This window comes from Helianthus annuus, chromosome 4, assembly GCF_002127325.2.
Source record: "Helianthus annuus cultivar XRQ/B chromosome 4, HanXRQr2.0-SUNRISE, whole genome shotgun sequence".
NCBI lineage: Eukaryota > Viridiplantae > Streptophyta > Magnoliopsida > Asterales > Asteraceae > Helianthus > Helianthus annuus.
Genome location: NC_035436.2, coordinates 194,508,643 through 194,534,027, shown reverse-complemented (window position 1 = coordinate 194,534,027; position 25,385 = coordinate 194,508,643). Strand labels below are relative to the sequence as shown.

Genomic DNA, 25,385 nt, shown 5'->3' with positions numbered 1-25,385 from the left:
CCACTTTAAACACAACAACAAAATCGTCACGCAACGCACGACAGCCAAAACCCCTAGTCGACTTAAAAAACAAAATTACATTTTATGAAAAAGACTTTATTATGTACAAAAATTTGGTATTATATATTCCAATAATAGATTGATTATTATCTATATATTAAAATTCGAGTGAAGAATAGTAATATTAACTTTTTTATTATTTTATTTATATTTATATTTATATTTATATTTATATTTATATTTATATTTATATCTATATATTAAAATCCATGAGCGATAAATAGTAATATTAACTTTTTTGTTATTTTATTATCTATATATTATATCTATTATATTTTCCAACTTTGATGTACAGGAAATATATAATATTTTAAAGACTGAAATTACAAGTATGTCTTTAGTTGTGAAATTTGACCAAACCAATTTGCGATTTTGTCCTGTTTTAAAATTATGACTTTGCACTCAGTTTAAAATTACGTTTTTACCTCTAGTTAAAATTAAAATCCATGTGCGATGAATAGTTGTAGTACTTTTAACTATATTTTATTTTTTCTTTTGTAAGTTTTTAAGTAAAATCTATAGGATATAGTAACATGAATTTTATATTATTTATATATGATAATGCTTTTAACCATGTGCGATAGGATACCTTTAGGTCTATTTTTTTTAGGATACACCTGAATTTTTCTCCTAGATCGGCCATTGATGACGGGTCAATTGAACCACCAGAACTACCTTCGGCTTGTTTGGGTGCTTCATCCCCAACCATGTTTTCGGCTGAGATAATGCGATTGGAATGAGGGTTTAAAACCACTCTGATACCATGTTGAATTCGACGGTTAAGAGAGTTCTAGGGTTTTTTTATTGGGCAAATGCCATTAAAAACCAATATACTTTCTATTTTTTTTCATAAAAGTCTTTCCATTTTTTTGCACATTAAAAACAAGCATACTTTATTTTTTGTCTTATAAAAGTCCCTAAACAATGTTTTGCATATAAAAGTCCCTCCAAATGTTAAAATTGAACAAAATTGTGATTATTTTTTTACCGATTAATATCACGTAGTAAAAGAATTTAGATGAATTATTATTTTAAATTGAATATCTGGCAAACCAAAGCATGTTCAATGTTTACCTTTTCTTTCAAATTCAGTAGATTGATAACAATAAATATTATTCGGAAAACAATATAATAAAATTCAAGAGCGTGGATGACATAACTCAAAATAAAATAAAATAAAATAACAAACATATAAAATGGTATGTATAAATTTAAAACCGTTAAAAAATATAACATAATTTGTCAAATAATGTTTTCTTGATTTCATCCGATAATAGTTAAGATATTTTTTTTTTTAAAGTTTAACATTTTAAGGGACTTGTATGATACAAGATTAGAAAGTATGTTGTTTTTTAGTATAAAAAATAGTAGGGGAATTTTATAAGACAAAAAAGAAAGTATATTAATTTAATTTTTTATATGTAAAAAAAAAGTTAAAGGACTTTTATAAAACAAAAAAGAAAGTATATTAGTTTTTTAAATAAAAAAAATGAAAGTGTTATGAATATATTTATTATTAATGTGGTTATCAACACCAAAAATAGATTAGCTTTCTCTCCAAGTTTTGTACACTTATATATACCACTATTGTATCTCATTGTAAATATACCTATCAATGAAATATCAGTCTCTTTCTCCCTACATCTCTTTCTCTTATGGTTTGCTATTAGGCGGTTGTTTCACAACACGTTATCAGCACGAAAGTGTTCTTCCTAAAATCCTAATTGCTTGAGCCGCCACCGCACCTACTTCGGTTGAAGATCACTCCGACAACACGGTGGACAATCAAGCAACGTTTCTATTACCTTCTACACGGGTTTAGGAGAAACAAGAGCAAACATGTTTTGAGTTCCTTCTATCGGTGTTTATGAAGAAACCTAGCATCCGGGTACTCCTCGTTCCTCTAACGTCAACAAACGAACCTTTTTTCTCTTTTCTGGTGGTGACAGGGGTGCTTGAACCAAATACTTTAAAACTTTTAATAATATTTTTACATGCAAAAGTATATTTTTAATTCTTACAGATTTATACAGCAACCCCTCTAGTTTAAATCTATGATTAAGTGACCCCAAAACCTATTAAATAAATTAATTAGTATATGTTAAAAGATACGGGTTTTTACCTAATCACTTAATTAGGTTTGTGGATGCAATAATCCAACATGGTAATGAATACCATTTGACCAAAATTGAATTATTTCAACACGATAAAGAATAACAACTGAAAAAAAGATTTAAATGCATGCCTCTTTGTTTTTCTATTGAAAGAGAATTTGTAATTTTAGTTATAATTACTACTTATTTTATATCCTATATTTATATCTTGTCAAAATATTCATAAATATAATTATGGTTTTTAAAATGTATAAAATTCATCAAGCTTGGAACTTTTATAATATATCTATTTTAGATAAATAACCTAGGTGTCTTTTGGAATAGAATTTCAAACAATCGTCCAAAGGCTATACTGTATATTATCAAGGACATCCTAATTATGATGGTATACAAATTCTTACAATTATTATATTATAGCTATGGATGGATGGTATAATAGATCAGGGAAGTATTCGTGGTGATTTTGGGGTAAAAAAAAATTGAATTCTGGGAAGAAGAAACGTACGCAATTATTAAAAGTTTAAAACCAAGATAAATGAATTGTTAATACTAAAATGTTTTATTTACAAATACATATATGATTTAAATTAATTATAGTATATATATGCCCTTGCTTAAATTGCTACAATTACGTGCCCTGCGTTTTAGTTGGAATTATTTATATCTTATTGCAGGAAACAAAACATAGCTTATTCATAACATGATATTTATTAAAATATCATGTAAACTTGATGAAGGTATATGTTCATGTTTTAAAGTGGATGAGAAATATTTTTATAGAATATATACTTATGAATGACACATATGCTATATATAATTGCTTGTATGTGATGAAAAAAAAAATCTTCTTTCATAAACTTTTATTATAACGGAGATCTATTATAAGGCTATAGAGTGTGGTCATGATCCTCATGACCACCATGACCCTCCATGTTAGTGCCATGTAACCCACCTCTAATTCACCATCTAAAACCACTACCCTAAGGGTGTGGTCATGACCTAAACCACTATCCCCTTTTATATTTTAATTTATCTTTATCTAAAGAAAAAGGAAATGATTTGTTGAAAAATGGAAAGGAGGACCATGGTTGCCATGGTTTAATCCATGCAAACCATGATGGATCAATCAAGGGGGTGGTGTAGCCTTCCATTGATGTTTCTAGATGGCAAATCATGTCCCAACCATGACCCCCACACCCTATAGCCTAATGACATGCATTGTATAATATGATTTGTTGGTATGTCATGTATTTTATATGCTATCATTTATGTATATAGATAGCATTCAATAAAACAATTAAACGAATGTTATGGTTTATTATCACTATCATGATAAAGTATAATATGGTTAGATATGACATCTAGAGTATTACTCTCTAAATCTCATTATTCGTTAAAAACAGTCATAAAATTTTGGATCGCTAAATCTTATATGACTCGGTCATTTTGTTATTTCCCACTTTATATCATGTGAAGAGATAGATTCTTATAAGGAAAAACTGGATAAAGTTTTTTCATTTGTCACACCTAAGATATGCTCCCCAAGTAGCAGTATCAATAAGAAAATATGAATGGTTTAAAATGATTTCATACCCATGTGACTGATTACACAATGAGATTACATGAAGGTTTTCGGATTCTATCACATTCCTTGAAGTGAATGCGATTACATATTGATCATAGTAAACGTAGTGATCATAGAGATAATTGAGAAAGTTATGATGATGAGATTGATCATATATAAATGTAATGATGGTCATGTTAATAATGAGATGGTTATGTTAATAATGAGATGGACCACCAAAAGTGGTAAACTAAGGAGTGATTATATAACATGATGGTTTGAACTTTGAAGTTATAATATATTCTCTCGTATCATACGCTTTGTATTACATACGAGCAAGTAATACACATACGATCATAAACTAGAAGTTTATGGATTATAATTATTTAGTTAGTTGGCATGACCGGTTAGACCACACCGAGTCAATGATGATGTGAAACATAATGAAGAACTAGAAGATTCTTCAAGCTGATAATTAGCATGTAATGTTTGCTTTTAAGGGAAATTTTATATTTTCCAAATAAAGGAGGGTGTGTATTCCTAAATATTCTAGAAGTGATTAAAGGACATGAATATCCCAACATGATACCATTTAGTGTTTTAAATCGATGCATCGTCTAAATGGTTATCAAATCCACAACCTGAAGTTTGTGTGATTGTGGCTTAGTTAATGTGATAGCAAACATATTAATCCAGAATGGTATATTTATTTTGGTAATAATGGTGAATTCAATTCACAAGTTATTAATGATTATTAGAAAAATGTTGAACTTCATATAGCTTATGTTTATACAAGAATTGCTTTGTTGAGACAATCACTAAACGCTCACAATTGATTGCAAAGCCAATTAGCATAAGAGCAATAGTTCATATTTTTATTTGGGCACATGTGATTTTACATGTACAACATTAATTCACATCAAGCCAATATGTCATCATACTTCCCCCTGTTATAGTTGGTTTTTAGTCAAAAACCAAATACGTCCCTTCTAAGATTTTGATTGTGCGGTATATGTAATATTTATCCACCACTAGCACAATGTTTGGACCTCTAAAAGGGTTGAGAATATACGTTGGGTAAAAAAAATTATCTATGATTAAATACTTAAAGCCATTGATGAGAGATTTTCTTACGGCTCATTGGTTTTCACTTTAGTGAATGAATGTTCCCAACATTAGGGGGGGAGATAACAGCAGTTGGAAAGTGAAAAGTGGAATGAATTATTATGTCATCTTGATCCTCAGACTATAAACGGTGAACCCGAAGTTCAAAGGATAATTCATTTACCAATATTAAAGAACAAATTACCAGAAAAGTTAATTGACCTAAATAGAGTAACTAAGTAAGTCACATAATCAACTGCTTATGCTCCAGTTATATTTGTGTCGCAAGAGGACAACCACATATTTTGTAATGATTCTATTGCACGCCTAAAGCGTGGTAGACTAGTTGATTCCAATAATAAAATTCCTCGAAAATTGGAGCAAGTTATGAAGTTGGTCAAGTTGAGGTGTAGTAAAAGGTCTCCTGAAGAGACAGTAGACATGACGGTTCAAGAAGAACCGCAGGTACCTGAAAAAATAAAGAGATCTCGATAAGTTATATCATGTCTAGAAATGTATGGAGTCGAAATTAAAATCGACGTTGTTATACTTTTGTATATAATATAGCGCTTGAAATGATGAAATGACGAGGATCAAGATTTAAGATCTGCCTATGAATGAAAGTATATAAATGATTAGCCAAAATGGAAAGACGCAAAGTATGGCAGATTTAAATTCTCTAACGAAATGGAAAGTTTTCGGACCAACAGTCCATACAACTGAATTTGTAAAGTATGTTGGATATTAATGGGGCTTTTATGCGAATCATGTGAAAATCAAATTAAATGAGATAAGGCAAATATGGTGCACAAGGATTTTCGCAAAAACCCATGATTGATTATAATGAGACACATTCTCTAGCGGTGGATGTAATGACTTTCCAATATTTTATTAGTCTGGTAATATAAAGAGAGAATTGATATGCGTCTTATGAATGTTATGTATCAATTGATACTAAAAGTTTACATGAAAGTCCCTCAAGGATTTGAATTATCAAAAATCATGTAAAATGAGTTCCCGAGAACGATATGATCTTTGTATACAAATTCATATTTGAATACGTTGAATATAATTGGAACTCCTGATGAGTATCGTAAAGCATTTAAGTGCTTATAAGGTTAGTTGAAACATCTTAAGGATGTAATTCTTGTGCACCAATAACTATACATAGAAAACTTGTGCCTGATTATTATGGCATCTTAATGTACAATGTATAAGCATGGTACAATATGGATTAAATATTCAAGACATTTTTGCATATGATATAGATATCTATGTGTTAAATGGGCAAACTTTATGTAGCAAAACTTCTAAAGAGTGAACACACGTGCATATTGGGATAAGATGGAACAAATTCCCTAATGGATTGATAATGCTAGAAGCATTGATGTCAACACCTCAAGAACATACTATATGAAGTTGACAAAATATGTATGGACTAAAATAGTCGAGTTAGGTGCTGTATAACTCGAGATGTTAGCATGAAGAGGGATATAAGTTTGATTAAATTAGCCATGTTTTATCAATATTCTACTTTTAAAAGTTCACCATAATCGCAGTTTACAGTGATGATGTTTAACATCGAGAGAAACTGTCGAGCTTTTAGAGGGAGAATTTTTTTAATGACCTTGGCACAATCTAATTATTACCCGAACTGCAGTTCGAGTATATATGTAATTATATTTTATCAATCCCTCAAGTACATCTAGAAGATGATGTTGGGATATTTTAGTATGGACATAGTTGAACCTTAAAGTATGTTAAATGTTGTTAAGTCATTTGTTATAAGAAATGCCTATTATCATCTCTTACCAAAGTAGAGATTCTTATTCTAGAAGTACCATCACTAAATGCATGTGTGCACTAAAATGTTTTGCTAGCTACGTATGGTTACAATATCTTTCACTTGAGCTTATTGTGATGATATAACCTTTGTCAAGCGAAGAGGCATTGGAATGAGTTCAACGAAATATTTCAGGCACCTATTATCTTGTTAGAAGATTATACAACATTGCTCAACATAAAGGATTGCACATTAAGGGATCGAGCGACAAATCATTGACTACAAAAGCTTTGATCAACTTTCAAAGAAGATGGAAACACGTCACTTAAAGGATACATGTTAAAATGAGGGGGAGACTTATTTATGTTGCACTCTTTTTCCCTTGACTAAGTTTAGTCTCATTGGGTTTTCTTAGTAAGGTTTTTAATGAGGCAACATACCTGATCTAGAAGTATCAGGGGGAACTAATGCGCATTACACGCTACACTCTTTTTCCCTTAGCTATGGTTTTGTCCCACCGGGTTTTCCTAGCAAGGTTTTTAATGAGGTAGCATCAAGCGTATTATGTTGATAACCAAGGGGGAGTGTTATGAATATATTTATTATTAATGTGGTTATCAACACCAAAAATAGATTAGCTTTCTCTCCAAGTTTTGTACACTTATATATACCACTATTGTATCTCATTGTAAATATACCTATCAATGAAATATCAGTCTCTTTCTCCCTACATCTCTTTCTCTTATGGTTTGCTATTAGGTCGTTGTTTCACAACAGAAAGGACTTTTATAAGGAAAACAGAAAGTATGTGTTTTTTTTATTGCATTTGGGTTTTTTCATAACAAGGCATAAAATAGCCATAGGAAACAACCAATACAAGGAAAACTAAATAATTGGAAATAAGGAGAAGATACCTAATAATAAAACCCAACACATTAATATTGAAACTCTTGTAGTTTAACATGGTACCCAGATTCAGTCTTTGTAGGGCGAATCGATAATGTAACACCTTTTTTTTTTTTTGAAAAATAACTTTTATAGAACCACCAAACCAAGGCAAGCTTTCACCAAGGCGTGAAAAGCAAACCGAAAACCACAAAGTCACACGAACTTACATCAAATCAAACATACACCATCTATCCCAATCCACAACTCCATGTTTAAGTATATGTTTATACCATAAAAAACTCAAAGAGTTGATAACCGCAACCATCTCCACGACATTAGGGTCTTTATTTGAGAATACTTTTTCATTCCTAGCTCTCCACATCCTCCAACAGACGATTATGATAATCCCATGTATAACCAACTTTCTGTTCCCGGACGCACCACTATAATCGTTCAAATTCACCAAATCTTTGACGTGAAAGATGAAGCTTCCCGGTATCCTGCACCAACTAGTAATCGCATTCCACACACCCGTAGAGATGCCACAACCTGTAAGAATATGCTCGACTGTTTCATCACTACTCTCATACCAAACACAAGCTTGATTATCCACCAGAATGTTTCTTCGAAGAAGAGACATCTTCGTAGGAAGGCGATCAATAAAAGCGCGCCACATGAATATGTTGCACGTGTTTGGAACCCATTTACTCCATGAAAACTCAAAGCTCTCACTCGAACTCTGATGTCCACGCATCCAGTTCTTCACAGAAGCAACTGAAAACCCATCGGCTCGACCATCCGACCAACACCACCCGTCCTGGCAATCATCCATAGTAACCTGCATCAAGAGAGCTTCCAAAGCCTGCTTCGAATCCAGCTCTGCAACAGAAGCGGGTGCACGCAGCCATTCCCAACAAAAAGACCGAGTATCTCCTTCGATTCTCAACCGACCAGAAACAACAATCCGTTTATTTTTTTTTCGAGCGAAAACAAAGTTGGAAACGTCTCCTTTAAAGGTTCCGCCCCCAACCATGTATCTAACCAAAATTTTATTAATCTCCCATTGCCAACTTTCCCCTTAATCATTCTATTAATACTAACACCTTCAACCGAGTATTTATTCCAAAAAGTCACGCAATTCTTCCAAACACCCGAAATAGATGTATTAACCGGAGCTAACCCCCAGCCACGGCTTGACCCATGAATTGAAACTATCACTTTACGCCACATAGCTTGTGTATCATTGAGAAACCTCCATAACCATTTAGCAATCAACGCGTTGTTGTTTATATCCAACTTTGCAATTCCCAACCCTCCATGTCGTATACTTTTTGTGACAATATTCCATGACACCCAACTTAATTTTTTCACTTCGTCCGACCCACCCCACAAAAACCGCCTCATTAAACCTTCCAAAGTTTGAATCACCTTCTTAGGTACCTTAAAAAGGGAAAAGTAATATGTTGGTAAACTGTCAAGAACGGATTTTATTAACGTCAACCGGCCGGCTATAGACAAAGTACCTGCTCTCCATTTTGATAGCCTCTTCTTGAAAGTAGTCACCACCGGATCCCAATTCGATATCCTATTCATATTTGCCCCGACCTTGATACCCAAATACATGAACGGAATAGCTTCTGGTTTGCATCCTAATGATTCGGCCTCGACCATAACATCCTCATTATCAACCCCCACACCATACAAAACTGACTTATGAAGGTTGATTTTTAAACCGGAACATAAATAAAAAATTCTAAGAATCCTTTTCATGTTCAAAAAATTAAAAGAAGACCATTCCCCCATCAAAATCGCATCATCTGCATACAATAGATGCGATAGAACTGGACCGTCATTAGGTAACCGCAGACCATCAAACGCTCCTATATGACACGCCTTTTTCATCAAACCCGAAAACGTCTCCATCAAAATAATGAATAAAAAAGGCGATATCGGATCTCCCTGCCGTATACCTTTTTGACACCCGAACTCAAAAGTAGGCGACCCGTTCACCAACACCGCAGATCTAGGCGACACTAAAATGCCACGGATCCATTCACACCACAAAGGAGGAAAATCCATTTGTTGCATGACCGATAATAAGAACTCCCAATTCACGTTATCGTAAGCCTTATCAAAGTCAATTTTGAATAAAAACATCTTTTTTTCTCGCTTTTTTGCCCAAGCAAGCACCTCGTTAATCATCAGCGGACCATCTAGAATATATCTCCCCGTTAAAAACGCCGACCGGTGCTCCGAGACAACTTTACCCATGACCACCTTTAACCGATTCGCCAATACTTTTCAAACCACTTTACTAATACATCCTATAAGATTAATCGGACGGAAATCCCCAAGAACAGACGGATCACTAACCTTCGGAATCAACGTGATGAAAGAGGATGCCACTCCTGTGCTAAACCGACCGCTACAATGAAAATGGTTCATTACATCCAAGAAATCTTTCTCGAAAATCTCCCAAAAGGTCCGAATGAACCGGAAATTAAAACCGTCTGGGCCTGGCGCTTTATCTGCTCCACAATAAAAAATTGCACGCTTAACCTCTTGAGCCGAAAAATCTTTAATGAGGTTAACTGCTTCCTGCGCCTGAATCTTCTTCAAACACACCAACTTCGGTCTACACCGCATAGACTCCTTAAATTTGTCACACCCCAACCGATGGCGGAATCATCGGGGCGCGGCACTGAGCGAAACAGATTGTTCAGAAGTTTCCACAACAACTATCATACAATTCAGTTATATAACACGTCCCATACCGTGTCCCAAATAATAACAAGTTATCATAGAAATCAACTAAACAATATGGGAACTGTTCCGACAACTCAAATTCTTAATTATTACAGACCGAATTTAAATATTGTTTTAAGACTTCTAGACGGCTATCCGTAAATCTTACTGACTACAGGTGCCAGTACAAGATCTACAGATAATTATGGCCCTGGAGCAGATACGTGGACACTGTCCTAAGGTCACAGGCTCCTAAAAACTTATTATTGCCTCGCTTCCCTAGCACGCTAGTAGCTTAAACACCTGTCACATACGTTAAAATAAAAGTCAATACATATAATGTAAAGGTGAGTACACAAGTTTGATATAGCATATAGAGTTCGAATAGTTACGCATAACCAAGCACGTACACAAGGGCAAACGATGCATGTAAATTATCAACATGGGACCATCGATACCAACGACTGCGGGTTGACTGTCCGAGACAGTTCGCAATACATGATTACCACCGTAATCCATGCAAGAAATTGTCCTTAGCAACCCCCGTGTGAACGGGTGCTGAGTCCAAACTATAGTACTATGTTGCTAAAGCAGGTAGATAGCACTCCACGTGTAAACATAATAAACAGCAATCATTTAGTCAAGTAGCACATGCAAATAGGTTAGCGTTCAAATAGTTTGTGTTGATTGTGATTTTGATAGTTTACGTATGTAACACCCAAAAGTGCTGAAAGCAAAAAGGGATCGAGTATACTCACAGTGGTTGATTGTGGATTGAAGGGAGCACTGAGAATAGGTTAGCCTGAATAGTTTGATAACAATACAATGAGTAATGCGGAAAGAGTGAACAGTGTACTTGGATCGAGTAGACCAATCGATCGGACAGCTGTTCGATCGAGTGGGCTGTTCGATTGGTTTGAAGGTCCGTTCGAACATCCATTCGATCGGCCGGCTGGCTCGATCGGCTGGTTCCTTCCAGTGGATTGTTTCTTCCTTTGATGAGAAGGATGTGTTTGTGTATGATGGTTTGTACTACCTTTCAAGTTGGTCGATCGAACAGCTGTTCGATCGGTTAGCCCAACCGATCGGCTAGCACTTCATTGTTTTCAAATATGTCACTCGATCGGTTGGCATGTTCGATCGGGTGACATTCCAATGTTTCGAAAAGGTTAAGTGTTGAAGTGTAGTATCTCATGATTCGAGTAGTAATGATTACAATCGAGTGGCTTGATCGAACAGTACCTCGTCAATACTACCCCTTTGTGAGTTGGTGGGTCTAAGTGCTAGTCGATCGGTTAGCCTAGCCGATCGGCTGGTATAGTCGTTCGGTTGGGCTGTTCGATCGAACAGCCTAGCCGTTCGGCCAGCTTCTCGATTCGGTTAACTTATCACCTAACACTTGGTTATTCCCGTTGTTTGTTGATGTCTTAGAGATATTTTGACTACGAGTTGAACCACAAAACTGAAGTCCCCACTTAGCCTACTGACTCGAGCAGGAATCACCCAAACTCGGTCAGAGACGGTTTGGAACCCAAGTTTAACGTTTAACCCGAAATCGGTATATCTCTCGGTAGAACCCGAATCTTGAACCATGTGTTTGTTTAGGTTGATTTGTAAATCGGTTCAAGTCTCGTTTTCACCTTTTTGAGTGTAAAAGAGTTGAAAGGTAGATGAAAACCCGTCTTCCAATCCTTTTCCACCGTGAAATGTTAAGATCTTTGGAAGATTTTAGGTTATTTATGTGGAAATCGGTTAGATCTAAGTTGTTCATGGTGGAATGATGCCAAAACTTAGTGTTCTTGAAGAACACATGATGACATCACCCAAGAACACCTAGATCTTGGTGATTTCATGGATGAAATTCAAGTTTTGAAAGATAGAAAGATGGAGAATCGATTAATGAACAAAAACGTACAAGGATTAGAGCGAAATACTTACCGGTTTGAGAGAAATCTGAGATTTAGTGAGAAGGAGAGGCTGGTCGGTCAGAGCTTTTCCAAAAGTGGAAAGTTTGACAAAGACAGCCCTATTTATAGGCTTCCAAAAGAGGAAAGGGTTAGCTGATCGAACAGCATCCCTGATCGAGCAGCTGTCCGATCGAACAGCCTGTTCGATCGGCTAGCCTGTTCGATCAGGTTGCCCTGTTCGATCGGCTTGCCTGGTTTTGAGTGTTTCGCGACGATTTTTGATATTTCGACTTCGAACGATGATTTGAGAATGATAGAATTCCTAATCAAATTACTTTTAGTCCCAACTACTATATCTAACATACAAGCATCCTTACACCACGATTTGGGTTTGATTTCCATTGAGTTTGATTCACCTTTGAGTCTTGATTGATTTGATTGATTCACCACACACTTTAACATAAAAGTAAACATGCACAAGTAACACATAAGGCACACACACACACGTATAAAAAGTACTAAAATCCCCACACTTGAGTTTGATGATTGATTTGATTAGCTTGATTATTGATTGACTAGCTTTATTGCGTTGTTACTTCCTAGCATTCACAGTCGGTCGTTGATTCACAGTTCGATTATCGGTCGATTAGTTTGATTATACAACACTTACTCCAAATAATATGAAAATCAAAATGAAACTAAAATGAAATTAATCTTTAATTCCAATAACAGTCAACACTTGACTTTGACTTTGACCTTAGGAAAAACACGGGGTGTTACAGTCTCCCCTCCTTTAGGGAATTTCGTCCCGAAATTAGGCCGAGAACCGTACATCGCCGTGTGATTTTACCAATTTGATGTTTCAGATCTATCTGAACAACTGCGGGTACTTGGCCTTCATGTCACTTTCGAGTTCCCAAGTGAACTCCGCGCCTCGTTTGCCTTCCCATCGTACCTTCACAATCGGAATGCGAGAGCGTCTGAGTTGCTTGGTCTGTCGGTCCATGATTTCGACAGGCTTTTCCACGAAGTGTAGCGTCTCATTGACCTGAAGATCGTCGAGTGGTATTATTGCGTCGTGGTCGGCTACGCATTTTCGAAGGTTTGAAATATGGAAAGTCGGGTGGACATTGCTGAGTTCCTCCGGTAATTCGAGTTTGTAGGCAACTTTACCGATCCTTTCCAGAATCTTAAAAGGTCCAACAAATCGAGGCGCAAGTTTCCCTCTTTTGCCGAATCGGACTACTCCCTTCCAAGGTGATACCTTTAGGAGCACGTAGTCGCCAACTGCAAATTCGCGGGGCTTGCGTCGTTTATCGGCGTACATCTTTTGTCTGTCCCGGGCCTTTACCAAGTTTTCCCTTATCTGGTGGATCTTGTCAGTCGTTTCTTGCAGGATCTCGGGTCCAGTCAATTGTGAATGACCGACCTCGTGCCATACAATAGGCGAGCGACATCTCCTACCATACAAGGCTTCGAAAGGTGCCATTTCGATGCTGGAGTGATAGCTATTATTGTACGAAAATTCGACCAATGGTAGGTGTTTGCTCCAACTACCACCAAAATCGATAACACACGCACGGAGCATGTCTTCAATAGTACGAATCGTTCTTTCAGTCTGCCCGTCGGTTTGCGGGTGGAATGCGGTACTCAAATTCAGCGTCGTACCAAGAGCTGCTTGAAAAGTTTCCCACAATCTCGATGTAAACCGAGCATCGCGATCAGAAATGATGTCTCGAGGCGTACCATGATTCTTAATGATCTCGTCGGTGTAGATTTGGGCTAGCTTGGCCACCTTATAGTCTTCTCGTATTGGCAAAAAGTGGGCTGATTTGGTTAGACGGTCGACTATAACCCAAATACTGTCGTGACCTGATGGCGTGGTCGGAAGCTTAGTTATGAAATCCATAGCTATGCTTTCCCACTTCCATACGGGTATCGGCGGTTGTTCGAGTAAGCCTGAAGGTCTTTGGTGTTCAGCCTTGACTCTTGCACAAGTTAAACAGCTACCAACATATAGAGCAATATCCCTTTTCATCCCAGGCCACCAGTACTTGTAGCGGAGGTCCTGGTACATTTTGTCCGCACCGGGATGAATGGAATATCGGGATTTGTGGGCTTCGTTCATGATGATCTTTCGCAAATCTGTCCTCCTCGGAACCCAGATTCGGTCCAGATAATAGAATATCCCGTTGGCTTTGCTCACGAGTTGAGTTCCATCGTGATAGATTCGTTCTTTCTTCAACGTACGCTCGTTAAAGCATGCGTGTTGTGCTTCGCGGATGAGAGCTTCGAGGTTATACTGAGCCTGGATGTTTCGAACACCTATCACGTAATTCTTTCTGCTGAGGGCGTCTGCAACTACATTCGCCTTGCCTGGGTGATAACGGATCTCACAGTCGTAGTCATTGAGAAGTTCTACCCATCGGCGTTGACGCATATTGAGTTCTCTCTGGTTAAAGATATGTTGTAGGCTCTTGTGATCGGTGAAGATCGTACACCTTGTACCATACAGGTAGTGTCGCCAAATCTTTAAGGCAAAGACAACTGCGCCTAGCTCAAGGTCATGGGTTGTATAGTTCTTCTCGTGGATTTTGAGCTGTCGAGATGCGTAAGCTATAACCTTGTCTCGTTGCATGAGAACACAGCCAAGTCCAAGGTTTGAAGCATCACAATAGACAACGAAGTCATCGCTTCCGTCCGGCAGTGTAAGAACTGGTGCATGGCACAGCATGTGTTTGAGAGTTTGGAAGGCAGTCTCCTGTGCGGTTCCCCACACAAAAGGCTTGTCTTTATGAGTAAGGGAGGTAAGCGGTACAGCAATCTTTGAGAATCCTTCGATGAATCGTCGGTAGTAACCAGCTAATCCGAGAAAAGAGCGAACTTCTGACGGATTCCTTGGCGTAACCCATCCCTTGACTGCCTCAATCTTTGCAGGATCAACGTGTATACCCCGACTATTCACAATGTGACCCAGAAATTGAACCTCCTCCAACCAGAACTCACACTTGGAGAATTTGGCGTAGAGTTGGTTTCCCTGAAGCAACTCGAGAACCAATCGCAAATGCTGCGCATGTTCGGCCCTCGATCTGGAATAGATCAGGACATCGTCGATGAATACAATGACGAAACGGTCTAAGAACGGTTTACACACGCGATTCATCAGATCCATAAAGACCGCGGGTGCGTTGGTCAAACCAAAAGGCATGACAACAAATTCGTAATGGCCATATCGGGTTCGGAAAGCGGTTTTGGGTATATCTTCCTCTTGAATCCGCAACTGATGGTAGCCTGAACGTAGATCAATCTTGGAGAAGCACTGAGCACCTTGTAATTGGTCAAACAGATCATCGATTCTTGGTAAGGGGTATCGGTTCTTGATGGTCAGCTTATTCAATTCCCGATAGTCGATGCACATCCGGAACGACCCGTCCTTCTTTTTGACGAAAAGGACTGGCGCGCCCCATGGAGAAGTGCTCGGGCGAATGAAGCCTTTTTCAAGTAACTCTTGGAGTTGGTTCGAGAGTTCTCGCATCTCAGATGGAGCGAGTCGATACGGAGCTTTGGCCACTGGGTTGGCTCCTGGAATAAGGTCGATTCGAAAGTCGATATCACGACTTGGAGGTAATCCAGGAAGATCATCAGGGAACACCTGAGGAAATTCTCGGACAACAGGAACATCCTTGACTTCAACTTTCCTTTTCTTGTCCGTCTCTGCTACAACAATGTTGGCCAAGAAGGCTCGATATTCCTTGCGGAGATATTTGCGAGCTTGAAGACAGGACATGAGCTTGAGATCTTTTGCAGTAGTTTCACCATAAACACATAGAATATCACCACTAGCTAGCACAAAACGAATCATCTTATCGGAACACACAACTTCAGCACGGTTTTCACGAAGAAAGTCCATGCCTACTATGACATCGAAACTTCCGAGTTGCATTGGAATGAGATTAATCGGGAATATATGATTGTTGAGCTCGAGAGTACAATCACGGAGCACAGAATTGACAGCAATGGTTCTTCCGGTAGCGATTTCTACTTCGAAGGGTGTCGAAAGATAAGAGCGCTTACGTCTAAGAAGTTTCTCAAACTCAAATGACACAAAGCAGTTATCGGCTCCAGTATCAAACAAACATGATGCATATATACCATTCACAAGGAACGTACCATTGACCACGTTGTTATCAGCTTGAGCCTGGCGTGCATTGATGTTGAAGGTTCTGGCGTGAGCTGCTTGCTGTTGAGGCTGCTGTTGTTGAGCTTCTTGCTTGACTACCCTGTTCGGGCACCGGTTTGCAAAGTGGTTAGGGTCACCACATGCAAAGCAGGTCCGAACATTGGTTGTTGGGGCCTGAGCGGCTTGTTGAGCTTGAGGAGCAGGGAGTAGAGCTTGGTTGGCAGTGACTTGGGCTTGAGCTTGACGGGGACCATAGCGGCAACTCGCAGTGAAATGCCCGTAAACGTTGCAGTGGGCACAGAATCGGCAGGCCACACCCACCGGGTGATGATAGGAACATGTAGCACAGAGTGGGTGGGGGCCGGTGTACGCACGCTTCGCTGGCGGCGTATTGATCACTGGCGCTGAACGCTGTGGCTGTTGCTGCTGGGCTGGTACAGACTGTAGTGGAGCAGCAGTGGTTGCGGCAGCGCAACTTTTGTTCTTCTTTCTTCTTCTCGAAGACTTGGAGGCTTGAGTGGTGGTGTTGTCGGTTGATGCGGCGGTGACTTGATGCAGGGGCTTGACTTGCTTATCCCAGAAACCAGCCTTCACCCGCTTGTCATTAATCTCAGCGGCGAGCAGGTAGGTCTCCTCAATCGTTGCGGGCTTTGAAGCTAGGACAAAATCCGCTACACAGTCAGGAAGAGCGCGGATGTATTTTTTGATGGTCATGTCGGGAGTCTTGACCTGGTCTGGACAGATGATGCTTAACTGCTTGAAGCGAGCAGTGAGACCGGCGTTGTCACCCTTGTCTTGTTTAATACCCCAGAATTCATCCTCCAACTTATGACGCTCATGGGAGGGACAGTATTCTTCGATCATGATTTCCTTCAGCTTCTTCCATGACAGAGCATAGGCTGCGTCATTTCCGCGCTTGTTTCTTTCAGCAGTCCACCAGTCCAAAGCACGGGACTGGAAGACGCCAGTAGCATTGAGAGTCCGGAGATTATCTGGGCATCCACTTTGTCGAAAGGTGACTTCTATCGAGTCAAACCAGTGAAACATAGCCGTTGGACCATCCTCGCCGGTGAACTCTTTTGGCCCACATGCCTTAAATTGCTTGAAGCTAAAAGCAGTCTTGCTGGATTCTTTCGGAGCATCAGCTTGTGACATCTCAGATGATTTGCTGGCGTTCTCATAAACCTCACTCACGGCCTTCGCCACGGTCTTAGAGATGATAGCAGCCAGACGTCGATCTCTTTTCTCCTGGCGGGTAAGACGCGAGCGTGATCTAGGTTGTCCAGATGACGACATGGTCTGCAATAGACATCGTCACAGGCTCAACACAACGAATTCGAGTCTCACACGTTCTTAGATCTCTAAAGCTTAGAATCACGTCGCATCTCTCGTCACGTAACACATATAATCACATAAGCACATAATCATAGAGGCACATAAGCACAGAAGCAATTAGGGCACATAAGCACGGAAGCAATTAGGGCACATAAGCAATTAAGCAAATAGAGCACTTAATTTCCTAAACACGTACGCAATTTTATCACAGAGGTAGTCAGAAAACAGAAACCTATAACCACAAGTCGAGTGCCGTTCGTTTTGCGTATCGGATAGCACCACATCGTATCGTCTATCTTAGTCGTATAGCGTAGCATAGCACACTGGTTTCGTTTAGATCACATCAACAGGGATTTGAATCGAGATAGGATAGCAACAAAAGTCACGCAGATTGATAACAAATGGAGTAACCAACGAATCTTAAAACACGTAAACAGGTAAATCACATAAAATCAACGAAGCAACACTCAAAATCGGAAAATGGATTGTCTGCGGCTACTAGACTTTGACTAACCATGGCAATTTAACTATTCGCAGTTGACTTGTCGTCACTTTCGACTCTAGGGGACATGTTTCTGCCTCGATTCTTGGGCATTATACATGCGCATTCTAGGCCATACTCGTGAGTTCAGGTCGTTGGAGTCCGTCAATTGCCTTGGCGAGATGAAATAGAGTCGGAATAACTGCCAAGGTTAGGGTTTCACCCCTAGCTCAGCAATTTCTTCCTTGTTTTAAGAAAATTTAGAGGAAAGTTTTCATCAAATTATGGGTTTCAGCCCTGATTTGGTATAATTCTCCCCCGTTTGTTGATAGAAATTTGCACAAAGTAATTGGCAAAATTTGTAATTTTTAGGCAGGAATTTGCGGGTTTCACTCCTAATCCCGTCCAAATTACAAAATTTGGCTCGGAGTTCGGATGTAATGATAGAATAGAAGAAAACAACATAAAATAAGCACATAAATTTGGTCTCTTGGTTCCTAACTATAGTCTAGGTCTCTAAGACAGCGATCCGGACTAGATCGTGTCTAACCTAATTCCCTATAGTTATGGCTCTGATACCAATCTGTCACACCCCAACCGATGGCGGAATCATCGGGGCGCGGCACTGAGCGAAACAGATTGTTCAGAAGTTTCCACAACAACTATCATACAATTCAGTTATATAACACGTCCCATACCGTGTCCCAAATAATAACAAGTTATCATAGAAATCAACTAAACAATATGGGAACTGTTCCGACAACTCAAATTCTTAATTATTACAGACCGAATTTAAATATTGTTTTAAGACTTCTAGACGGCTATCCGTAAATCTTACTGACTACAGGTGCCAGTACAAGATCTACAGATAATTATGGCCCTGGAGCAGATACGTGGACACTGTCCTAAGGTCACAGGCTCCTAAAAACTTATTATTGCCTCGCTTCCCTAGCACGCTAGTAGCTTAAACACCTGTCACATACGTTAAAATAAAAGTCAATACATATAATGTAAAGGTGAGTACACAAGTTTGATATAGCATATAGAGTTCGAATAGTTACGCATAACCAAGCACGTACACAAGGGCAAACGATGCATGTAAATTATCAACATGGGACCATCGATACCAACGACTGCGGGTTGACTGTCCGAGACAGTTCGCAATACATGATTACCACCGTAATCCATGCAAGAAATTGTCCTTAGCAACCCCCGTGTGAACGGGTGCTGAGTCCAAACTATAGTACTATGTTGCTAAAGCAGGTAGATAGCACTCCACGTGTAAACATAATAAACAGCAATCATTTAGTCAAGTAGCACATGCAAATAGGTTAGCGTTCAAATAGTTTGTGTTGATTGTGATTTTGATAGTTTACGTATGTAACACCCAAAAGTGCTGAAAGCAAAAAGGGATCGAGTATACTCACAGTGGTTGATTGTGGATTGAAGGGAGCACTGAGAATAGGTTAGCCTGAATAGTTTGATAACAATACAATGAGTAATGCGGAAAGAGTGAACAGTGTACTTGGATCGAGTAGACCAATCGATCGGACAGCTGTTCGATCGAGTGGGCTGTTCGATTGGTTTGAAGGTCCGTTCGAACATCCATTCGATCGGCCGGCTGGCTCGATCGGCTGGTTCCTTCCAGTGGATTGTTTCTTCCTTTGATGAGAAGGATGTGTTTGTGTATGATGGTTTGTACTACCTTTCAAGTTGGTCGATCGAACAGCTGTTCGATCGGTTAGCCCAACCGATCGGCTAGCACTTCATTGTTTTCAAATATGTCACTCGATCGGTTGGCATGTTCGATCGGGTGACATTCCAATGTTTCGAAAAGGTTAAGTGTTGAAGTGTAGTATCTCATGATTCGAGTAGTAATGATTACAATCGAGTGGCTTGATCGAACAGTACCTCGTCAATACTACCCCTTTGTGAGTTGGTGGGTCTAAGTGCTAGTCGATCGGTTAGCCTAGCCGATCGGCTGGTATAGTCGTTCGGTTGGGCTGTTCGATCGAACAGCCTAGCCGTTCGGCCAGCTTCTCGATTCGGTTAACTTATCACCTAACACTTGGTTATTCCCGTTGTTTGTTGATGTCTTAGAGATATTTTGACTACGAGTTGAACCACAAAACTGAAGTCCCCACTTAGCCTACTGACTCGAGCAGGAATCACCCAAACTCGGTCAGAGACGGTTTGGAACCCAAGTTTAACGTTTAACCCGAAATCGGTATATCTCTCGGTAGAACCCGAATCTTGAACCATGTGTTTGTTTAGGTTGATTTGTAAATCGGTTCAAGTCTCGTTTTCACCTTTTTGAGTGTAAAAGAGTTGAAAGGTAGATGAAAACCCGTCTTCCAATCCTTTTCCACCGTGAAATGTTAAGATCTTTGGAAGATTTTAGGTTATTTATGTGGAAATCGGTTAGATCTAAGTTGTTCATGGTGGAATGATGCCAAAACTTAGTGTTCTTGAAGAACACATGATGACATCACCCAAGAACACCTAGATCTTGGTGATTTCATGGATGAAATTCAAGTTTTGAAAGATAGAAAGATGGAGAATCGATTAATGAACAAAAACGTACAAGGATTAGAGCGAAATACTTACCGGTTTGAGAGAAATCTGAGATTTAGTGAGAAGGAGAGGCTGGTCGGTCAGAGCTTTTCCAAAAGTGGAAAGTTTGACAAAGACAGCCCTATTTATAGGCTTCCAAAAGAGGAAAGGGTTAGCTGATCGAACAGCATCCCTGATCGAGCAGCTGTCCGATCGAACAGCCTGTTCGATCGGCTAGCCTGTTCGATCAGGTTGCCCTGTTCGATCGGCTTGCCTGGTTTTGAGTGTTTCGCGACGATTTTTGATATTTCGACTTCGAACGATGATTTGAGAATGATAGAATTCCTAATCAAATTACTTTTAGTCCCAACTACTATATCTAACATACAAGCATCCTTACACCACGATTTGGGTTTGATTTCCATTGAGTTTGATTCACCTTTGAGTCTTGATTGATTTGATTGATTCACCACACACTTTAACATAAAAGTAAACATGCACAAGTAACACATAAGGCACACACACACACGTATAAAAAGTACTAAAATCCCCACACTTGAGTTTGATGATTGATTTGATTAGCTTGATTATTGATTGACTAGCTTTATTGCGTTGTTACTTCCTAGCATTCACAGTCGGTCGTTGATTCACAGTTCGATTATCGGTCGATTAGTTTGATTATACAACACTTACTCCAAATAATATGAAAATCAAAATGAAACTAAAATGAAATTAATCTTTAATTCCAATAACAGTCAACACTTGACTTTGACTTTGACCTTAGGAAAAACACGGGGTGTTACAAAATTTGTCTCGAAAAATCCAAAGAACTTCCCGTTTAATAACATGTGGCTTCGATTCCCAAGCCCCATTAACCACTAGACCCGGAAAATAATTAGCCGCCTTTCGTTTGTTTATACAACCATGAAAATACCTCGTGTTATCATCCCCATACGACGCCCAATTACTTCTCGCTTTCTGTTTCAAGTCACTTTGGTAGAAAGCCTCAAGTTCCCATAATCGCCTTTTAATCAAGTTCCTGTAATCGCCTTTTAATCTCTTCCAATTGCTTCTCGCTTTCTGTTTCAAGTCACTTTGGTAGAAAGCCTCAAGTTCCCGTAATCGCCTTTTAATCTCGCTTTCTGTTTATACAACCATGTAACACCTGATGAGTCACATTTACAGAATCAAAGATAAATAATTGTTGATAATAACTTTATAGAGTTAATTACATAGTTAGTCCCTGTGGTTTGCACAAAATAACATACTTAGGTACTAATAGTTTAAAATCATATTCTAGGGTATTAACTTTTCATTTTGTAACGTTTGGAGATATTAACGTTTTTTTGTAGGTTTAAAATTGTACCTAAATATGTTATTTTGTGCAAACCACAGAGACTAACTATATTAATACCCTAAAAGTTAATACCTCCAAACGTTACTAAATGAAAAGTTAATACAATAGAAGGTGATTTTAATATATTAGTACCTAAGTATGTTATTTTATGTAAACCAAAGGGACTAACTATGTAATTAACTCTAACTTTAAACCTAAATAACTATTTAAAAACTTGCAAGCTTTTACGACCTTCAAATTCCGAGCAGAGATCCAGAAATTTTTGAGTGGGAAAAAAGGGTGCCCTCAAAACGGGTTGGTTAAAACAATAGTTAACAAGTACGTTCTAACAATTACCATATCCTACTTGTCATTCAAGTATATATGATTCTAACCAACAATTAGTTTACACTTTATGCAACCAATTGATTTATCTTACAGTTGACAGTTATTTTTCCTATTTGGAAATCATCATCTAAGATATAGGAAACATATAGGAAACAAGAAACACCACAACTCTAATGAATTCTAGAAACAAGATATTTGAAACATTTAATTGATCCATATCAATTTATATTCAGATTATAAACAAGAATTTTAAACAAGTTAACAAGAAACAAAGAACATTTAGTGAAAAAGTTGATTATTATTGGTTAATAAAAGAGTGTAGTTGCTAGGCTTTCCAAGCAATAGGGTATACAAAAACATTTACTGCCTCAACAACGAATTTTCATAATAAAGCTTAGTCCCCGATCAAGTTATCACACTATCTCAATCATTTTTTTTTATCTTTTCAGTTACATTAAAAAAATTCCAATTGAGTTGCAAATTTCATTTCAAAACGCTTATGAGCTATGTGACATTTTGTTTCTCTAATTCCATTACAAACTTAATAATATCTTTGCTTAATTTTTCTTATGATTCTTTGAGTTGTTAAACATAGATGTAGTCGGAGCAACCCAAGAGAAGGGAACACATAGCAAGGCCATTACGGCGTATATTGGAACCCGTAAAACAATCACATTAGTTATATTATGCGACTGCACAATTTTTTTTTTCTAAAAGGTAAGCTAAATACAACTATACTAACATGTTTTTTTTTTTTAATTTCTATTCAAATAATACAAATACACCTATTTAAGATCCACTAAAGTCTGAGTGGAATAGCCTTGAGTGGTACATTCCTTTGCAACGTGAGCCCAAACTTCTCACCCATATCCATATCTTGGGCTCTCATGTTTCCCTCACGCTTCCAATCAAAGTACTAAATCAAAGAACCTAACATTATATGCAACATTCTATGCGCCATATTTAATCCCGGACGTATCCTCCGCCCAGCACCAAATGGAATGAGCTCAAAGTCTTGGCCTCCATAGTCAACCTTGAGTTCCAAAAACCTCTCTGGCATGAACATTTCTGGATATGACCAAAGTTTTGGGTCTCGACCAATTGCCCACACATTACAGAGGATTTGTGCGTTTTTAGGCACTGTGAAGCCTTGGATTTCTACATCGTCTATGGCTTGGTGAGGGACAAGAAAAGGAGCCGGGGATGTAAACGAAGAGTCTCTTTTATAACTGCTTGCAAGTAAGGGAGTTGAGGGATATCTGATTCTTGTATTATATTCTTCTTGTTTTCCATGAGTTTGGTGATCTCAAAGCAAGCCTTTTCTAGTTTACTTGGGTTGTGAATAAGCTCAACCATGGCCCATTCTAACGTGCTAGACAATGTATCAGTTCCCGTAATAAATAAAACCTACAACATTTCGATTTCGATTAAAAAAAGCTTTGACTAACTTGTTGACATACTAAAACAAGCTTTACTTACGAAAAACAAATGTCTCATATCATTTCGATTAAACATGGATTCATCCTCCTGGTTGAGGTTGAGTAACATGTCCAACACATCATTGTTTGTTGATGAAGTTGATAGTGTTTGCAACCGCTAATCGATAACCCTATCAAAGATAGTCATTATCTTGCGACCATACACATTTCCACGTCGTAGTAATCCTTGGGGATCAAACATTTTAAGAATTAGGAAAAAGTCGACTATATTTGGCTTCCCTGCAATTTCCATCAAAGCCCAAACATTATCCTTGAACTCTTGTGATGACAAAGAATCATATTGGGCGAAATCTACAGAAAACATAAAGTCTGAGAGTACATTAACTAATGTTGTAAATGCCATTCCACCTATGTTCACGGCCTTTTCACTTGTACAATAACAATTAACATGATCAAGAAGTTCTTTTACCTAGAATCAAAATAAGACGTTACATGGGTCGATCACACTTCCTCTATATGTTTGTTCATCAAGTAAAATACCAAAAAGTAATCTAATACATACCTTCTTCTGGCGTAGGGTTTCACTAGCATCTAGACGTTGCGCGGAGAACATATACTCTTTGCTTAATCTCCGTAGTCTTCGCCATTAATCCCCGGCCGGTAGCCACACCATGGAGTACTTATCGTGGTCCACCAGTCTGCTCATGTCGGGTATTGACCGGCTAGAGAATGAATGGTCATGTTTTTGAAAGAATTCTTTGGCCATATCTGGTGACGAAACGACTATGGTTGTTCTAGTTCCGAGCTTAAGTGACATTAAAGGACCATAACACTTAAGTGACATTAAAGGACCAGCCCATTGATCTATATTCTATATCACTACACGCCACTGAAGTTTCTCCAATTGCTTCATTCCAGATTTACTATACTTGCCCGCGGGTTGTTCCAAATATACGATAAAGTCTTTCTTTTGCCCACTAACCTCGACAACTGCAGCTTCCTGTTTCTGAAAATTAATTCGTTTCTTGCCCTCCATAATGGCCAACATACCATAGCCAATACTACACAAATCGCCTTTTTCCGTTGCCTCCTTGTTTGATAATTATCGACATACTCCAGCAGTTCTACCATGCTTAAAAGGTACATTGGAAGTGGAAGTTTCGCACATAGAGAAATCGCCACCCAGACCTGATGTGCAAATTCGCAGGAGACCAGCAGATGGTCTGTTGATTCCTGTGTATATATAATATATGTATCTAATTCAATTAAATTTGAAATTTTATAATTCTTATTTCAAAATTTTCATTCCTTTAACTTTATATGACTATATATTATTATTCTTGTTATTATTTTTTATTACTGCTCAATATTAAAAATACACGGTTTTACATTTTGTTTTACAGATTTATTAAAAGAAATCAATTACCAAAAGAAAATATTTAACATAAATTTCACTGAATTATATTTTATAACAACTGTATACACCTTAAATAATATAACTAAGGGAATGTTATGGTATTATACACTAGCGGGGAACCCGCACGATTC

The 25,385-nt window shown here is 38.2% G+C and overlaps 1 pseudogene; it reads right to left on the bottom strand.

Moving 5' to 3' along the window:
- Positions 1 to 23,030: 23,030 nt before the first annotated feature.
- Positions 23,031 to 24,873, bottom strand: LOC118491614 (annotated as a pseudogene).
- Between the last annotated feature and the right edge of the window lie 512 nt (positions 24,874 to 25,385).